General features: G+C 43.4%; 1 long non-coding RNA gene across 1 annotated transcript; it reads right to left on the reverse strand.

Moving 5' to 3' along the window:
• Positions 1 to 10,990: 10,990 nt before the first annotated feature.
• On the reverse strand, positions 10,991 to 13,380 carry LOC116098690. The gene is made up of 3 exons (XR_004121907.1): positions 13,267 to 13,380; positions 11,733 to 11,914; positions 10,991 to 11,281 (listed from the first exon to the last, which is right to left on the reverse strand). It is a non-coding gene; the product is annotated as an uncharacterized LOC116098690 (long non-coding RNA).
• Between the last annotated feature and the right edge of the window lie 5,834 nt (positions 13,381 to 19,214).

Below are 19,214 nucleotides of genomic sequence, written 5' to 3' on the forward strand. Positions count from 1 at the left end.
CTGCCTAACCCGGAGTGCGGGGACGCCTTTTCCACCCCCAAGGTGGGAGTCGAGCACCAAATCCTGTCCCCAAGTCCTGCTGGACCCGTTTTCCCCATCCTAAATAACTTACCTTGAGGCTGAACACTACACCGCTTTGCTCTCTTTTCTGGTTCCTTCCTCTGGAGCGAGGAGGAAAATGATGCGCACGTAGATTCCGAGAGCGTATTCTTCTAGAATTTTCCCAGGATGGTGGTGGGGAGCGATGGCGACTCTTGAGACAGGTGCGGGGCTGCCGGTTAAAAGTTGCTCTACGCACGGTGGGCGGCAGGGTCCCCGGAGCGGGCGGACGACCCCCAGTCCCTGCCCCCGGCGTCGCCCACTTGTCACGCCAGGCTGCTGCGTGCGCTCGGCTGCAGAGGAGGTGGCGTAGTTTCTTTCTCCCACCTCTTCTCACTCACTTGTTTTGTAGCCGTGGGCTCCCCTAATGCTTTCCTCTCCACAATGTTGTTTCATTATATCATGTCCATCATGTGACACCGGAGAGGCCTCTCTATGGAAACTTAAAGGGGCTCCCACGTGACTGCAGCAGCAACAACAGCAGCAGGACCGGCGGCGGCCGCAGCGTTTGTACCACCACCCACCGGGAGCCCCTCGAAGCATCCCGAAGGGGCTTGTGGCACTGCGAAAGCCCAGATAAGAGAGCCACTGCATCCGGGAGCTATGGCGTCGGTGCGTGCGTGGAGCCAGTGCTCATTACACAGCAAGCGGAACAGGAGCGTCCTTAAATCCTTTTCTGCAGTCACCAAGCCCACGCTCTGTTAAAATGACATTTCGTGGTTCCTACTTTATTTTCCCCCAAGAGCTGTGAGTTCCCTATCAGGCCTGATTAAATTTTACAAAGTCAAAAAGAAAAGCCAGATTTGCCCTCTCAGTGAGTGAGCTCACTCGCAGATCGTTGGTAGAACAGAAATGTCCAGAAAAATAACAACCAGAATCAGGCATTGGGTCCATAATTACCATCACTACCAGTTTCAGAGCTTTCTGGAATTACATTCCTCCGGTAACTGTTGATGATGCTCTCAAGAGGCAAAATGCAACGCAGTTTTTCTCTTCTGCGGCTATATTAGGGCTTTGTTGCTGACAACAGTAAAAACTTGTTTGTGTCAGGAAGTGAGGTATGAAGCCATGACCTGTAAGGTACAGACAAAACCAAAGTGGCAGTTTGGGCACTACTTTTCTGACCGCATTCTTCCAAATGGTGACAAGATGCCTGCTGTAAAATGCATGCTTGGTTGGAAATCAGATGATCAGGAAAACATGCTTATCCCTTAATCATACTGTGCATGCTACACACTAGAAATTATATATACATATATATGCATGCATGTGAACAGAGCTCAAGCATGTATTTTTGTGATATTCTAAACCACTAATTCGGTCCCCACTGCTAGCATTTAACTTAAGTATTAACGTTCAGAGGCTTATTCGTGTCTAGTAATGTATGGAAACTAATAGTTTGAAGTACTTAGTCTTACTGACTTGCCGTGTGTGTGTGTGTGTGTGTGTGTGTGTGTGTGTGTGTGTGTGTGTGTGTGTATGGGGGAGTCTACTTCGAATAGCAATTCTCTGTCTCTAAATTTTTATGTACCATGGAAATATCCTATAAATAAATCTATGATAAATTGCTATTTCTCTGTTGGTTCACACTTTTCTGTCTTTATAAGGAAAACTAGGTTGGCAGCATTGTGAAAAAGGAAGAGAACACTAACTCAGTAACCGAGGAGTGGATAGGAGAGGATCTACAGCCCAGCCTGGCCTCAACTGTCCGGCTTTCTACATCACTTAGGAACTCATTAGGTCCCCTCTAATTCTAACACCCATCCTTTTGGCCTTCCAACCCCAAGTCTAATTCTGTCATCCTTTTAACCGTCTTTTGCCTGGACCTCTCAGCTCAGGCCCTTTTTCTTATGTACCCAGCTCAGGCCTTCCCAAATACTTAACCCCACGAGCAGCAGCAGAAGCAGCTGGTTCTCTTCTCAGCAACCTTACCCCCTTCCCTCTCTTTGACCTCCTTTAATCTCCTCCACAGCCTGGCCCTTGACTTCACAGACTCGTCTTACCTTTCTTCACCTGAAATGGCCTGCCCTTTACTGGGGTCTCCTTTACCCCTCCTCTCTGGTCCCATCCCTTCTGCAGGCAAGCCCCAGCATTCCTCCACGGCTCGGCCTGGTCAGCTTGAACCACATTTTGTCGGCTTACCCTGGGCAAAGAGGGAGTATATGGTGCAAAGTGGGTCCAAGACTACCCCTGAGTTAGACCCCTGCCTTGCCCCATCCGCTCCTCCCAAGCCCTGGTTGCGGCGCTTCCTGGGCGGATGGTTTGGACTTGCTGCTGCAGCTGCGGTTCTGCTGTGTCATGCAAGAAGGAGGCGGCGGCGGCGGCGGCGGCGGCCGGAGCTGGAGGGGGAGGAGGGGAGGAACCTGATCCTCGGTAGCGAAGGGCTGGAGGCAAACACCGAGCTCCCCCTGAGCCGCCTGGGAGCAGGGAGGGTTCTGCTACCCTGAGGGGCCCTCCCCGCGGGGCAGAGGGTAAGTGGGGCGGCGCAGGTGGTCGCCTTGGGAAGGGAGCGCGCAGGGGGGTTAGGTGGGACGGCGGGACCACTAGGAGCTACCCGGGCTCCAAGGAGTCAAGTGTCCGACTAATAGGAGCCCAGGCCATAGAAGAGATGGTCTGCCAGAAGATGCAAGAATTAACTATTTGCCTAGTGACAGTTGTCCCTAGTCACACGGTGGGTGGAGTTGTAGATCCTGAACTCAGGACCCAGCTAGAGGCAATGATTCACTGTTGCAGGAACTTAATCCCAGCAGCCCTGGCGCTGTAGGACACCCTTGAAAAGCAAAGGCCAACACACCCCAGGTTCCTCTAGCCTTTCTGGACTTTCTGGGTTGCCTTCTTCAAATCTGGGGGAAAGGCTGGGAAACCGGCCCAACCCCACTTTAGCCACAAAAATAACGCTCTTGGCCCGTGGCCCTGGACAAGCAGCCTCTGGTGCAATTAAACAATCAATAGGAAAAAGCCCACCCTCCTCCCTCCTCCCTCCTCCCCCAGTCGAAATTCATGGGGCTTAAAGGAGAAAGAAAATGTGGTATATTTTGTCCTATCCAGTCTGCCACTACACAAATGGCCACCTGTACACTCCAGGGTTCACCCTGCCTTAGGAGGGATGCTTCTGAGAGACACAACAATACTGCTCCAGGTAGCAAGAGGAGATCACCTTAAACTCCCGACAATTTCATCTCTATTGCCCTTTTCTCCCCAGGGGAAGTGGAAACCTAGACTTGAGAGCAATGAATTGTAAAGACAGGCTGGGCACATAGGAGCACTGTTCTTTTCACCTGCCCGCCGCTGGTCTTACGTCAGCAATTATTATTATTATTATTATTATTATTATTATTATTATTATTATTATATTCCTTTCCATGCCTTTCTTGGAAAGCTCAAGAAGCACTTTCTGAAACGTTTTAATGTCAGTCATACATTTAGAAGTAGGGGTTGAGGGGATTAACGGAAAGGCTAATGACTGTCTCAAAAGCACATGCGGTTGCTAGGGAACTCAAGCTCATCCCCGCTCTCTAATCACCAGTGTGTTACAGGGAAATCAAACTGCTCGGGGTGTTATTAAAATGAATGGCATTTGGTTAAAGGCTTCTTTGCTTATGTTGTAGCATCCTGGATTATTATCGATTGCCTCACACCCACATACCTTGTTTTCCTAATTTGATTTCTGTATTTGCGTCACTGCCAGGGACACTCAGACTAGACCAGTCAGGTTCACTTCCTGTTTCTCAGAACTGGTTTATATTTGGTCTCTGTGCTCTAGCTGGTAAGACATTATCACGCTGATCCTCTTGGAAAGGAATCTTTGCTTTCCATTGACAACAAATTATCCCAATTAAATGCTAATTCTCGTGGAAAACGTCATTGTAGGAGAGTTAAGGCACTACTGGGCTACTTTATCAGCCATTTGAGAAAGCCATTCTTGACATGTAAAGCCAAGAAAAACCCATCCCTCCCCGACCCCCCCCCCCAAAAAACCCTTCATTCCTCAGCTTTGGAACTAAAACAAACTCAAGAAGAGAAAATATTTAAGTATGATATTTCCAAAATGAAGCATACAAAAGTACACATTGAAGCTAGAGGAATCATTTGACTAAATAAGGCATAGAGCTGAATTCATTCCAGGACCAGGAAGGACAAATAAACATGGGTTGGCATTGTGGCCCGGAGAGTACAAAGTGTGATTGCAAGGCTACTTTACAAATAGGAAATCCCATCACCTTGTGAACTAAATGTCCCCTTTACTAATTCCCCTATGTCCCTGATAAGGCAGCCTTGCTTTTTATATTTTTGCTTTGAGTTTCTTCCTCTTTATAACAAGAGTATCACCAAGGCAATAGCAGAAAGATAAGACTATGTAAATAAGTGGGTTAGGATGGCGATAATTTGTTTGATGAAAAATAGAGCACATATGGCATTGAAGAAAGATTGGTTTCCACTTCTGTGCATGGAGATGAGCTTAGGCAGCCATCTTGGGCCTTTGCATGTCTTCAACCTTATGGAAGCTTAGTTAAAGATCTCAACGTTGATTTCAATTCTAATTTTTAGCTGTTAGATGTTTTTTTAATGTGCATTTGGTGTTTTGCATACATGCCTATCTGTGTGAGAAGACATGTATATCTGCATAAGGGTGTCAGATCCCTTGGAACTAGAGTTACAGACAGTTGTGAGTGGCCGTGTGGACTCTGGGAATTAAATCAGGGTCCTTTGGAAGAACAGCCAGTGTTCTTAACCGTTGAGCCATCTCTCTTGCATCTAGCTCACTCTGTCTTTTTTTCTTACTTTTTTTCACTCAACCTTTAATACCTATCTGTAAAGATTGGGAGATGGGGGTATGGGGATGTTCATATAAAAGGTGATTTATTGTTAATACATTGTTTTAATGTCAGTTGCCACATGAGTAAGATCTACCTTGTTTCCTATTCATTTCTTCTCTCTTCACCTTGTAGTGGTAGAGAAGCAACAGACTAAAAGGTACAAAAGTTTGTGAGACCAGTCAAAAGCCTTGCAGTTACTCCAGGTGCAGTTAACCCCTAATGCTTCCATCAACAGAGTGGAGGAATGATGGAGGAAGGGTATACAAAAACAGTTATCAGTTGGATTCCGATGAAGCCAAACATCTGTGCATGCTCTAATTAGCAACAGATAGAAACACACCCAGTTGTAATTTACAACCTCCCAAATTCAACATATTAAGAAGAATAGTGTGAAGAAATATGAGATTTGTGCTGGAAAGAAAAGTCCTGACTTTGAAACCCAACTCTGTTACTCAATTCATTATTGAGTGCTTGCTGTGGCCCTAGAAATACAAAGATAAATAAAACACGGCCAGTGGCCTGCAGGATCTTCTACCGTGAGGAGTCACATGAAAACACAGTAGGTCATACAATAGTGAGATGACATCTACAGGAGAGTTCAAAGGAGGTGCTTAGCTACAGAAGTTAGTGAACCAACCAGAGAAATAAAATAAAGGGAGGGATATTCCAGACCCACCCCACCCAAAGTACTGTATGTCAAAAATATAAAGTAAAAAGGCATACTCATGGAGCTGAGCCTAGAGGATAGTGTCCAGTAAGTAAAAGATGTTCCACAAATATTTACATTGCATGAATGCATAGGAGAAGTCTGGAAAGATAAACAGGCTTCTGTGTAGAGAAAGGCTTTGTCTTTCTAAGAAGTTTGGGCTTAGTCTAAAGTAAACCCAGTGGAAAGCTCTTGGTTAGTTTTTTTAATATTTATTTATTTATTTAATGTGTATTTATGTGTGCCTGAGTGTATGGATGTATACCACTTGAATGTAGGAGCCAGAGGAGATCAGGAGACAGTGTCAGGTATCCATGGAGCTGAAGTTACAGGCAGTTGTGAGCCACCGTGTAGGTACTGGGAACTAAACCTGGGTTAATTTAAGTTAATTCATTTTAAGGAACACTCTGACATAATCACATGGCCACTTTAGAAAGATCTCTGCTGTTGGGATAATTTGCTAGTGACACTGTAAGCCAGAGGATTAGTCAAAAGGTTTCAGCATCATAAGAAAAAAGGGGAGGGAGAACCTCTTAAACAAAGACAGCAAGAAAGGAGATAGAGAGAAAGAAAGGATTCAATAACTAAGACAAGTGAGTCTGATTATTGATTGTCTCTATATGATTGAGAGATGGTGGGAGAATTATGATTTAGGTAAAGAGGATGGCAGGATGGTAGGAATATCAGTCACCAAGAAAGAGACCTTAGGAAGAAAAGCAGGCCACAGAGAGCAGGACCTTAGTTTAATTTTAAATCTCCTGAGGTGAAGTGCCTGTAGGATATCAGAGTGAAGCTGGGTACCAGAGGAAGCTGAAACTCAGGAGACATCTGTGTTAGTGCCATCAGAGTAAGTCAGAGTCCATAGGTGCACATGGAATCCCCCAAAAGAGAGGGTATAGAGGATAAGAAACATAAAGGCAAGGGGATTGAAAAGGGCAAGGAAGGGAGGGTGCTATTGGACAGAATCAAAGGGAGAAGGAATGAGGAGCTGTGGATGTCAGGTGAGCGTGTAAATGCTTCGGGAGGACCAGAAATGTGAAGATAAATGAGGACTGAAAAGCTTTTGGATTTAGCAACAGAGGTCATCTGTGTATTTGGCAAAAAAAGCAACAAAGGTCATCTGTGTATTTAGCAAAAAACATGTCAGTAAATGGGGAAGAGTCACTCGTCTGCAATGGATATAGGGGCATGAGAACAGAGGAAGTAGCTGGAGGAAGTTTTCTGATAGGAAGGACTAAAGGGCATGTCGAGAGGGAGATGAAGGTATTAAGAAGAGAGTGTTTGAATTCATGGTCTGTAAGGCTAAGGATACATAGTAAAAACAGGGAAAAAGAAAAAAAGGAAGGAAGGAAGGGAAGAAGGAAAGAGAGAGAGAGGGAGAGAGGGAGAGAGAGGAGAGTGTTCTGGATTCTTCTGGGCTTCTTCAAATTAGCTATCATCACACCACCAATTACTTGAGTGGGAAAATAATGTGTAGACCATCTTGGTTCCTCTGTTTTCCTAACTTGAGCATCCATCTCATGAGGACTTCAAGACAGCTTTACCTCCAAAACATTTCTCAAACATACTCTTTCTGTCTCCTTTGCTACTAATTTAATCCAAACCAGCATCCTCTCTCTATGCTTATACTGTGGCTTTCTTTTAAAAACAATGACAGCCCGGCAGTGGTGGCACACGCCTTTAATCCTGGCACTTGGGAGGCAGAGGCAGGCAGATTTCTGAGTTCGAGGCTAACCTGGTCTACAGAGTGAGTTCCAGGACAGCCAGGGCTATACAGAGAAACCCTGTCTCAAAATAATAATAATAATAATAATAATAATAATAATAATAATAATAATAATGACATGTGTCTCATTTATGTGTTCTTGAGTTGGCCTCAAAGTTGTAATCCTCCTGTCCCAGTCTCCTGAGTGTTGAGATTAAACATCTGTGCCATGCTCCCCGACTCTAAAGCAGTGGTCCTCAATCCCTCAACCTTCTTCCTAATGCTATGACTCTTTAATACATTTCCTCATGATGTGGTGACCCCCCCCACCATAAAACTATTTTGATTGCTACTTCATAACTGTACTTTTGTTACTGTTATGAATCATAATGTAAATATCTGCTATTTCTGAAGGTCTTAGGCAACACCCATGAAAGGGTCATCCAGCATTCAAAGTGGTCACAGCCCTCAGATTGAGAACCACTGCTCTAATGATGTTTTCTTGTTTCCATGATTGTTCTTGTTCTTTCCAGCACACCTAGACCAGTGATTCAAGCCAGGCATCTTGAGACATAAATCATAGTATAATATATGGTTCTCTCCTTAAAATCCTCCCATGTCATCTGCTTGCACATGGAATGCAATCCAGGATCCTTTTCTGGCATTCCAGGCCCTGTATGGCATCCCAGACCAGTTTTCCAGCCCAGTGTCCCTTCACTTTCTCATGTTCCAGTCCCACCAAGTCCTGAATATTTTCTTTTCCTGGGATACTCTTCTGATCCTTCTGGTTTTTCTTTGAACATCATCTCCTCCTTCTTCCTCTACCTGAAGTATCCTTTCCTATGCCCCTTCTAATCACCATGTGCAGTTTTTCACAGAAATATTATGAAAGCCACACCACCATTTGCTTTATTTTGTATAGTTGAGAGCTTCTAAATTGAAAACTCAGTGGAAATTCTTGCCACATAGTTGGAGCTTAACACTGTTCACTGGGTGTTTATAGAGAGGAAAGGGAGTGGCAGATTAATAGAAATTAGAGAGACCAAGAACCACCTTTTGGGGCAGGTATTGGGGCACACATCTGTGATCCTACTGTTCAGGAAGATGACTCATGAGGATCATGAGTTCAAGGCCAGTCTGGGCTGTATGGTGAGACTCTTGTCTCAAAAAGAAGAAGAAAGAGAGAAAGAAAGATAAGTCAGCATCTTATGTGTTGAGGGATGCCCATTGATGATGGTGATGTGTTGAGGGATGCCCATTGATGATGGTGATGTGTTGAGGGATGACCATTGATGATGGTGATGTGTTGAGGGATGACCATTGATGATGGTGATGTGTTGAGGGATGACCATTGATGATGATGATGTGCTAGGGTTTCAGAATAGGAGAGTTTACAGTGCCCTGGGCATTGACATTCTCTGAACCTCACATTATAGTTAGAAATGCTCTGTGCTTCAGTGCGCTGTTAGGGGAATGAAGTCAGACAGTATAGGTAGACAATAAAGAGATCTTGTCAAGCTCTTTTAGGAAGTTAGGAATTCTAAAGATCAATCCATAACTTCCAAAGGTGAGTCCTTTGTCATATAAACTCTTGGTCCTTATTATTAGAATAAGAAAGTGAGAAGCCATTGAAATGACTCAGTGATTAAAGCCACTTGTTTCCAAGCCTTATGACCTAAATTTGATTCATGGTACCCACACAGTAGATTCCTAAAAGTCATCCTCTGATGTCCATACACATGCCACAGCATAAGTTTGGTCCCCTCCCCAACAAACACACAAATAACGAAGTATAATAAAAAACATGACAAAATTGTGACTTAAAAAAAATGGTCTACAGCCATAGAACCGTTTCTAACTGAACCTAGAAGTTAGTTACTTCAGACAAAATCAGTAACCAATCCAAAGCTCTTAAGGTGGGCAAAGTATATGACAAACAGATTGAAACCAAACAAATACAAAAAAAAATGATGGAATATCCCCTTGCTTTCTCAACACAGAAAGCATGCTCAATGCAAATGCAGTGAGATAAATTTTCGAGTATCTGGTGGTTTGGGCAGATGGAGAAGCAGCCATATTCTCAGTAAGTGGAAGGGCAATGACCTCTGCGGAGGGCATCCTGGCACTGTTTGTCACTTTTCAAACATACAAAACCTTTGACCTCACAAGTCTACTTCTATATCTTTACTCAAGACAGATTCACACACATATCAAAAGGTGACTCTTCTAGGACCTTCTCCAAGGCATTATTTATTGTCATTAAACACCGAAAAAGCCATCAATAGAGAAGTGGTTACATACAGATCAGAGTGGTGTTAGGAGTGAAAGGTAGGCAGCTGTTAAAGTTTGTACAACACTCCTGACGAGGATCAGCCTCAGCCTGGAGAGGGGTCCTGAGAGAAGGGGTGTTTACAGGGAGAAACAAATGACTCGGAGTCAGTCATGGGTACAAGCTGACAGTCTGTGTTCTGCTCGAGACAGCTTTCTCCAGAGATCTCCACACAGCTCATCCAGATAATTCAGCTCTCACAGACCGAGGCCCAGTGTTTTATTTACATATCAATTCAATCATTTACTCTGGGGGGGGTTCCTTGTATTTATCCCTCCAATCAGCACTCTATGTATGACCCCAGCTCCCTGATTCTTAGAAGATGACAGTGAGTATATTTCTTTTAACACTGCAAATGAATTTAGAAGTCTGCCTGCCTTTGTAAGCACAGATAATATGTTTAGCTGGGTGGGATCTCTCCCTGAAATTACCATTCCCACCACACCTGGGCCTGGGACTAAACTCGATCTATCCCAGGCTGACCTTGAGCTCAGGAATCTTCCTGCCTTTGTATCTTTCTGACAAGCTGGCTCACAGTGCAGCTGTCTCTGTTCCTTTAGTTCTGTGAAGCTCCCTACACAATTCATATTGCGTCCTTATATTTTGCATAGTTGAGAAATTATATATTTTTGGACTCGTGTTTTCAGAGTTTGTTTCTACAGCCTTAAGGGCTCTCCTGAAGGTCATAGTGTTCTACCATTTTGCTGAGACATTAGACACACCCTCATCTCCTGGACTCATGCTGTCTCTAATTATCAAGGAGTCAATAACCTTGGCAGAGAGGACATTCCCCAATGACCTTGACAGAGAAAATATTTCCCAAAGGAAGAACATGAGGTGGTGTGTGTATGTATATATGTGTATGTGTGTGTGTGTATATATGTGTGTGTGTGTGTGTGTGTGTGTGTGTGTGTGTATAAGTTTTTTTATATACAAACAAGCTTCACCCAAGAAACTGTCAACACTCATGTCCAGGGGCAGGACACATGTCACACTGTCCCTTCCACATGGCCATTCAGTACACAGCACACTCCCAGACATACCCATGGGAACTCAGCTTCTCATTACATTACTAAGTAATAAAATAAAAATTAGATGAAGAACAACACATGTATTTTGCTACCTTTTTTTTTGGATGGGAGATTTTCATTTTTTTATTTTTTATTTTTTGGTCTAAGTTGTATTGTCGGGGTGAGCATATAAAAGTGAACAGGACAAGAGCACATGTGGAGAGACTAGTCTGAAGGACCTTTCAAAGACATGTGTGAGAAAGAAGCATCGCCAGGTGAGGAGGGTGGTATGAAGGGACCAAGAAATAACCAAGGCCCACAGAGCTGTTTTAAATACTTTAATGGTAGATAGGACTTGGTGGGTGACACAGAAGGAGACAGGGTCACTGTCACAATGGGCTTGAAGATTCTTCTGTTATCTTAGAAGATAATAGATGTGAGATCAGATGTCTGACCAGAGTCTCAGTGACTAAGATGGGGATCTTGCAACAGCCATAGGATTGAGGAGACAATTAGAAGTTCTGCCCCAGTGACGATGGCTACCACAGACCTGGAGATAGGAATCTGAAGCTCAGAAGGGTTGCAGGAGCTTGATTTGTGAACTTAAGAGATCACCTTGGATGGGCAAAAATAAGATGAAATAATAAAAAATAAAAATATGTTCAATATAGAGGTTGAATAGAAAAGAAAGTTCGCAATGGAGACATAAAGAGAACCCAGAGAAGTAGAACTAAGGGACAAAAAGGAGACTGGCTCATCAGCACTGTCAAGAAAGATTAGCATAGCACGGTGGTCTTCTCCTGCAGCCTAATGTCTATAAGAGTTGGGATATTTTAGAAAGTTTGTATATCCAGTGTCTCACACATAGTAAATAGCCAGTAAATTTCTGTTAAATAGAAGAGTGACAGAAATCACAAACAGACAAAGACTGTAGAATTTATGTGTGGATCAATCAATACAGGCTAAGGATGAAGTTCAGGAGTAGAACTTATCTACTACGTGGAAGGCCCTGGATCTTCCTCCCAGCACCACAAAATAAATAAGTAAACAGATAAGTAAAACTCACTTGAGGTTCACCACAAGGAATCTTATTTAGGAAATAGAAATCTTGTGTACTGGTTTTACTTGAGAGCTAACAGGCCGATTACTCACAGGACCATACTCCTTTCTAATAAGTGCCTTCTCAGAACTGTGACAAGTATTTCCTCTGTCTGGGACATCTAAGTCACTTTTGTATTTCTTCATGTCCTAGAGGATAAAAAGAATAGTTTATTTCACCCCATCTAAAGTCAGTGTCTCTCAGCAAATCCATTTTGGGGTTGCTACAGTGGCCACTCTTAGATTCCCGGCCTTAGATTCCTACAAAGAGAATGGTGACTCTAGGCAGGAGGAACAAGATGGTTTCATTCTGAGAACCTGGGGATCATTGACAGAAGAGCACCAGGTGTATACGCAGTTTGAAGAGCAGTTGTCTAGAATGTGTGCAGAGAACACTGGGTTCAAACCTTAATATCACACAACAACAGCAACAACAAAACCAAAACGATGTTGAGCGCCCAGTTAAGGCCCGCACTAGGGAGGTGGAATCAATACAAGCAGATGGTCAGTGAGCACTGGGCCAGCTAAGGCTTCATGAGAACCTGTCTTGAAAGGAGAGAGAAAAAAGAAGAGTGGGGTGAGGAAGAACATAATCGACTGGAAACTAAGAATGTAGAGCTGGAGACGTGGCACTTGCTCCTAACTGTAGAGCCAAAGAATTCCATTTTGAATCACAGTGCCCACATTGGACCATTCACAACCACCTGTGGCTCCACCACCAGGGTATCTGGCACCCTCTTCTAGCTTCTAAGAATACTGGTACACATGAGGTCTACAAATACATATTAGTGAAAATGAAACAAATCTAAAGAAAACTTTAGAAACTAAAATATTAGCAGTAGCTTTAACAATATTGAAAGGCTTATGACATCCTAACATTATTATGATCAGTGATTAGCAAACGTTGTCTACAAAAGATGAGATAGAAAATATTTTAGGCTTCTCTGTCTCTCTTCCAAATCTTGAATACTGTCACTGCAGTGAGAAAGCAGCCATCGAAGTATATCAATGATGCTGAGTGCAGAGGGCACATCTGCAGTCCCAGCTCCAGACACTCAGGAGGCTGAGGAAGGCATGAAATCTTGGGTTCAAGGCCAAACTAGGTTATATAGCAATATGGCTGGAAGAAGGAAGGAAGGGAGAGTGAAAAGAGGTAATATTGAGTAAGTATGGCTATGTTTCAATGAGACTATTTATGGATAACAAAATTTGGATTTTATACAGTTCTCCTTTGTCATTTGATTTCATTCCTCTTTTAACATTTTTCCAACCATTTTTTTTTAAATGTGAAAACAATTCTTAGTTTATAAGCCACACAGAAACAGATGTGGGCTGCATATGGGCTGCACAGGGAGGGGTTTTGCAACCTCTGGTTTAGTTAAGTCTGAATATCTTGTTATGAGAAAAACTGTTCACGTTTGGGCTTCCGAAGACAATAATTTGCTTCGCTTCCATATTTTTCACCTTTTTGTTCATGTCTCAACTCTCTTGGACATATCTACCTGTTGATCTGCACTCAGGAACAGAAGTGTCCCCTAGGAACAGTTGTCTTCATGTGATTCACTTCTTCCTTGTAATGTACCTGTCGGTAACTGTTTCAACATTTTAGCCAGCAATGGACCCATATGCGATAATGGTCCCATAATATCATAATGGGGTTGAAAAATTCTAGTTGCTTAGTGATAGCATAGCTTTCAGAATGCTGGAGCAGGAGGCATTATCAACATGGATAGGGTGATACTAGTGCCGTAAGCCTACTGTACCTCTGGTCATATAAGGTACAAACAGTACCATGAGGTATCAGTAACCTGATAGTTATTATAAAGGACCATAGTATGGGCTTATTATGCTATACTTTCTGTTACTTTATTATTTTAGAGCATGTTCCTACCAATAAATATGATGACCGTAAGACCATGTGCCGTGTTATAGCAGCAATCTCTTACATCTTTTTCTTATGCTTGATTTAATTTAACTTTTTCTTTATTATGGTCCTGTGAACAATATGCTGTTTTATATGTATGTGTATATGTATAAAACAGGCATAATATATGCTGTATATATAATATATAATGTATATCATGTAGCCCAGGTGAATAGTACTCTATATACAATGTAGGCTTCTGTGAGGACTCTCAGTTTACCAAACAACAAAAATCACTTGAGGACATTTCCTGGATCATGTCTCCATCAGTAAGTGACTCTTAACTGTGTTTTATACGATAAAGAGTTCTTCCTAGCTGGCTTTATAAGTACATAAAACCAAGATAAAACAAATGCTAATGAGTCTTGTATGTGTATGTCTTGGTTATTTTTCTATTACTATAATGAGGCACCATGACCTAGGCAGCTTACAGAAGAAATAGTTTATTGGGAGCTTATGATTTCATATGGTCCATGACCATCATTGTGGGAACCGTGGCAGTAGACAGGCAGGCATGGAGCCAGAGCAGTAGCTGAAAACTTATATCTTGGGTCACAATCAGGAGGCAGAGAGATCACTCCAGGAAAGGTTCCAATCATTTGAAACCTCAAGGCCTTCACTTGGTGACACACTTCCAACAAGGCCATACCTCCTAGTCCCTCCCAAACAATTCTACCAACTGGGGAGTCAACATTCAAATATATGATCCTATGGAAGCCATTCTCATCCAAATCACCACAGGGTGTTTGTGAGTGTGTCTGTGTGAAGGTGTATGATAGTGTTCCTATATATGTAGCTATGTCTATATGTGTGCATGTGCTTATAGAGGCCAAAGATTAACCTCAAGTGTTATTTCTCAGAAGCCATCCCAGGTATGTCTTTGGGTGAGGGGTGTAGGGGTGGGCATAGTTGTTGTTTTTGCATTTCCAACTTGCTTTTTTCTTTTGGTGGTGGTTGTTGTTTGTTGGTTTGTTTTGATACCAGGTCTCTTGTTGGTACCTTGGGCTCACTAACTAGGTCTACAAATCCCTCTTTCACACCTTCCCAATGGTAGGATAACAGAGCTTATGACAGAAGCCCAGAATCAATAGCCTGATAAGGAACATTTGGGCGAAAACTTGTGTCACCACACACAAATGTTTACACGAGTGTTAGGGGTTTCACTCAGGTCCCAATGCTTGTATGCCAACAGGCATTTTACCAACTAGGCCATATTCCCAACTCTCACAATTCATATGTGTATTGTTTTTTTGTTGTTGTTATCATTTGGGCTTATTTGTTTGCCAGTTGGTTTTGTTGTTTTTAAGACAGTGTCTCACTGTTTAGCTCTGGCCAGCCTGAAATTTCACTATGTAGACCAGGCTGACCTAGAACTCAAGAAATCTCTCTGTCTCTGCCTCCCAAGTGTTGGGATTAAAGCACTAATGATTGTCATAATTCATTTATCAGATACTAAAAATTTGCTTTTACATAGTCCTGTCCTGAGTATCATGGAGATAAAAGAGGACATGGAGAGGCAGCTATTTAGAAAATCAAGTGGCTGGAAAAAAAATCAGTGAGAATTGCCTGGGTTTGTTTCTGTATAGATGCATTAAAAAGTATCTTTAGAAGCAACTGAAGGGGGTGGGGGAAAGGTTGAGGTGTAAGCTCTTTTGCATTCCAGCTGTGAGACCTTGGGCTGATTATATAAACCATATGAATTTCATTTTCCTTAATTCAAAGTGGGGATAATAATAACTACCTACAAAGGAGGTTGGGGATTAAATAAGGGGGTATATATAAATCACCTACCCCGTGGGACACAGTGAACAACTGGTCCATTTCAGCAGTTGTTGCTGTGGTTGCAGCATGAAGGTAGACAGCTTATTCACACACAAGAGGCACCATCAGGCAGGGCAGAGTAACCTAGAAGTCACAGAGTCACAGACATGTCTAGAAACCCACAAGCCTGATAAGGAACATTTGGGCGAAAGTAAAAGCAGAAGCGATATTGTCACCAGAGCATTCGGTAAGGCAGCTGGCCAGTTGTCCGTAGCAACCAGCTGCTGGGTTGCCCATGAAGCTCCGCCTACTTAAGGGCCTAGCTCCACAGCCTCCCTCACCCCAGTACTTCAAGGCCAATTGTAACTGGGTAAAAAAGTACGTGATTCTCCCTTCCAGCCAGGTCATCTGAACCCCAGACACCTAAAGGTTGCACGTATTGTATTATGGTCTCTATTGATTCTGGGCTTCTGTCATAAGCTCTGTCTTTTCCCTCAGCCTCTGGGCATTATGTGTTGAATGCCAGTCTTCCGCCAGTGGCGTGCATCTCTGAGCAGTAGCCTGTTTCACCATGGCTCAATGTCTTGTTGATCTCGGCTCTGTCCAGCTGCCTTCCACAGGCATCTACCTGTCTTATACTGCTGACACCATGCATGTTCTCCCCCGTGAGACACATTGCCCTCAGGGGATACCTGTTAGAATAAGGCTGATCTACTTCACGGTAAAAGCTTCCTGCGTTTTTATCGTTGGGTGGGACAATAGACCTTTCACGGCCCGGCTTTCCTATTCCAGACTGGCCTCTGTTTTCGCCGTGCCTTATGGAGCACCCCCACTGCAGCATTGGTTCCTGCCCTCTCTCCATTGGCTATGTGTTATCAATTTCTAGTGAGTCTTATGAGCCTTTGATGGCAATATCAATAATGTTTCCCCAATACAGATGACCAAATTAGTGGCACGGGGACATAACATAGGGGGTAATGGTGAACTTCAATGTATATAGAATCAACTGACAATATCGTTCTGCTGAGAAGCAAGCATTAAATAAAGTTGGCACAACTTGAATTCCAACTAATTCCTTATTGAAGAGCTGCTATTACATGCTTAATTCCTACCAGCCAAGAAGAATGTGTTGGTGAAACAGAAGTGACAAACAGTACTGCTGCACCCTCGAAATGGAAATAGCTAGAGAAGGCAGCTCTGCATTCACAGAGCCTACCGGGGTGGGACTATGAGAGCATGCGCGAGCATACACAGGAGAACTTCTGCCTGGGCAAGAACAGAAGGAACGCTGTAGAGGGATAAAATGTCTGCAGAAGTACACTTCTGTACAATTCATAATGTCAGTAATGAAAAGGGGATTGTTAAAAAAAAAAATCAGTGTAGTTACTTGTTCAAGTAACAGTCCTATCAGCTCCTGGTTTTAACGGAGGAAAAAGGCAGAGAGGAGGGAGTGCGACAAGTTTGCTTTATGTGGAGCAGGCTGCATCCTGAGACCTCGGGCGGGAATGAGGGATACAGCTCATGGGTATAGTTGATAGAGTGCATGCCTAGCAAACATGAAGCCTTGGGTCCAGACTGAGTCTGGTGATTCTCGCCTGTCACCCCAGCACTCTAGGGAGGCAGATAGGACCATAAGTTACTTTTCAGCTATGTAACAAGCTTGAGGCCAGACTGGGATTCATGAGAACCTGTCACAAATAAAGAAATAATAAAAAAAATAAGAACAAAATTAAAAGACCTCCTCCCAAAGGTCTCCAGTCCCCTCAGTGGACACCTGAAACACAGAGACTAAGAAACCCTATGTGTCCTGTGGTCCTTTTCCCATGCATGCATATGATAAAGTTTAATTCATAAGTTAGGGACAGTAGCTGAGATAGCAGTGTATTAGAAGAGCTGTTATTTAAAACCTATATGTTGTCTATTTTAGGAATGTTCTAGTTGACATTTTGGGATAACGGTTGGAAGCATAACTGAGACCACAGCGGGGAGAATGGATGAATGGACTCACTGTATAAATGGGCCATCTCCAAACACAGGGCTCAGATCTGTACGAACAATTCTGGGAGGGCTAAGGTCCATAGGCAGCTGGAGTCTGGGAAAGCGCTGAAGACAATGAATGGGTTTTTTGTTTGTTTGGTGGAACCAGACCCACTGTCTTGTGCGTGCTGGGGAGTGTCCCGACCCTGAGCTGCTTGCCTCCTCAGCCCATTTGCTTTGTTTATGTCTATGGTAAAGAATAATGGCGAAGGAGTCATACTGCTGAATGGGGCAGGCTAATGTCGCTGAATGAAAATTGGCTCATTCAACAGTAGCTTTTCCTGGTTCCTACAGCTTAGCTCCCTTCCCTCACACATTCTCATTCATAGTCCCATCCTTCCCTACCCCTTCCTCCTTCTATTTGGGGTCTCATGCTGGGCAGCTGAGGGTGACTTTGAACACATGGCTCCACATCTACACCCCCCAGTTCTTGGAATTACAGGTGTAAAGCACTGTAGTGAGCTGTTTGGCTTCATCTTGGTTTATGAGGATTTGTTTTAGACTCTTGAGACAGGGTCACATTGTATAGCCTAGACTAGCCTCAAACTCAAAGCAATCCTTCCATCCTAGCAGCCTCCCCAGTCCTAGGATTATAGGCCTGGCATCTAGTGCTGGGGATTAGACTCATACACTTATTCATGGTAATCATATTCTCTACCACCACTTTTCTACCCAGGCCACTTTTAGAAATATGTCTTTGTGTGTGATCCTATATATATCTGTGTGTGTGTGTGTGTGTGTGTGTGTGAGCATGTGCACGTGTCTATGTTTGTATGGAGGTCAGATGTCAACCTTGAGCAGCATCTACCTTACTTTTTGAGACCAGGTCTACTCATTGCCTAGATCTCAGGTATTTGGTGAGACTGGCTAGCCAAGTACCAGGGAGCAACCTGTCTCTACATCCCCAGTTCTGAGATTATAAGCACATGACATGATGTCTGACTTTTTAAAGACTTAGGTTCTAGGAATCAAACTCAGTTCTTCATACTAGTGTGGTAAGCACTTCACCAAGACTCCCCAATCCTCTATATGACTCAACTCTGATTATACTATGAGTAGATTGTCTAATGTGAAAATATTTTCTGAGGAAGCTCAACATCATTAGTTGTCCCGCAGCCTACCGAAGGCTGGCTGTAGAAGAGAGGAGGCTTGAAGTCTTATACACCTAGGTCTGTTGGGATCAATAGCTCCTGGCAGATAAGGGACCCACTTTGTGTCCTGAAAGTGGTAGCTCTGCCAGTGGCCACACCAGAATGTCAGAAAGAGTCAGAGAGAAACTCGGAGGCCATGTTGGGAAGTAAGTCATCCTGTGAAGGATGAAGAGGTAGTCAAACGAGCACCATTGATGCGAAAGCATTGAAACAGAACAAATAGTAGAAACATGACTGAAGTCAGAAAGCAGACTCTGGTCAAAAATTCCCAAGACCTCCATGTCTTAAAAAAAGAAAAAAAATCCCAAGACAATGACAAGAGACCATTGCAAGCCAAGTAACACACTCTTTCTCTCTGTCTCTCCCTCTCTCTGTCCCTCTGTCGGTCTGTCTGTCTGTCTGTCTCTCTCTCTCTCTCTGTGTGTGTGTGTGTGTGTGAGAGAGAGAGAGAGACAGAGAGAGAGAGAGAGAGAGAGAGAGAGAGAGAGAGATAGCAAGAGTGAGTGGAGACAGAATGTGTTTTGGAAAGGTCAACATGGTGTATGAAGGGACATTATCTCAGATGGGGTCGGATGAT

Source organism: Mastomys coucha, unplaced genomic scaffold (genome assembly GCF_008632895.1).
Source record: "Mastomys coucha isolate ucsf_1 unplaced genomic scaffold, UCSF_Mcou_1 pScaffold20, whole genome shotgun sequence".
NCBI classification, from domain to species: Eukaryota; Metazoa; Chordata; class Mammalia; order Rodentia; family Muridae; genus Mastomys; species Mastomys coucha.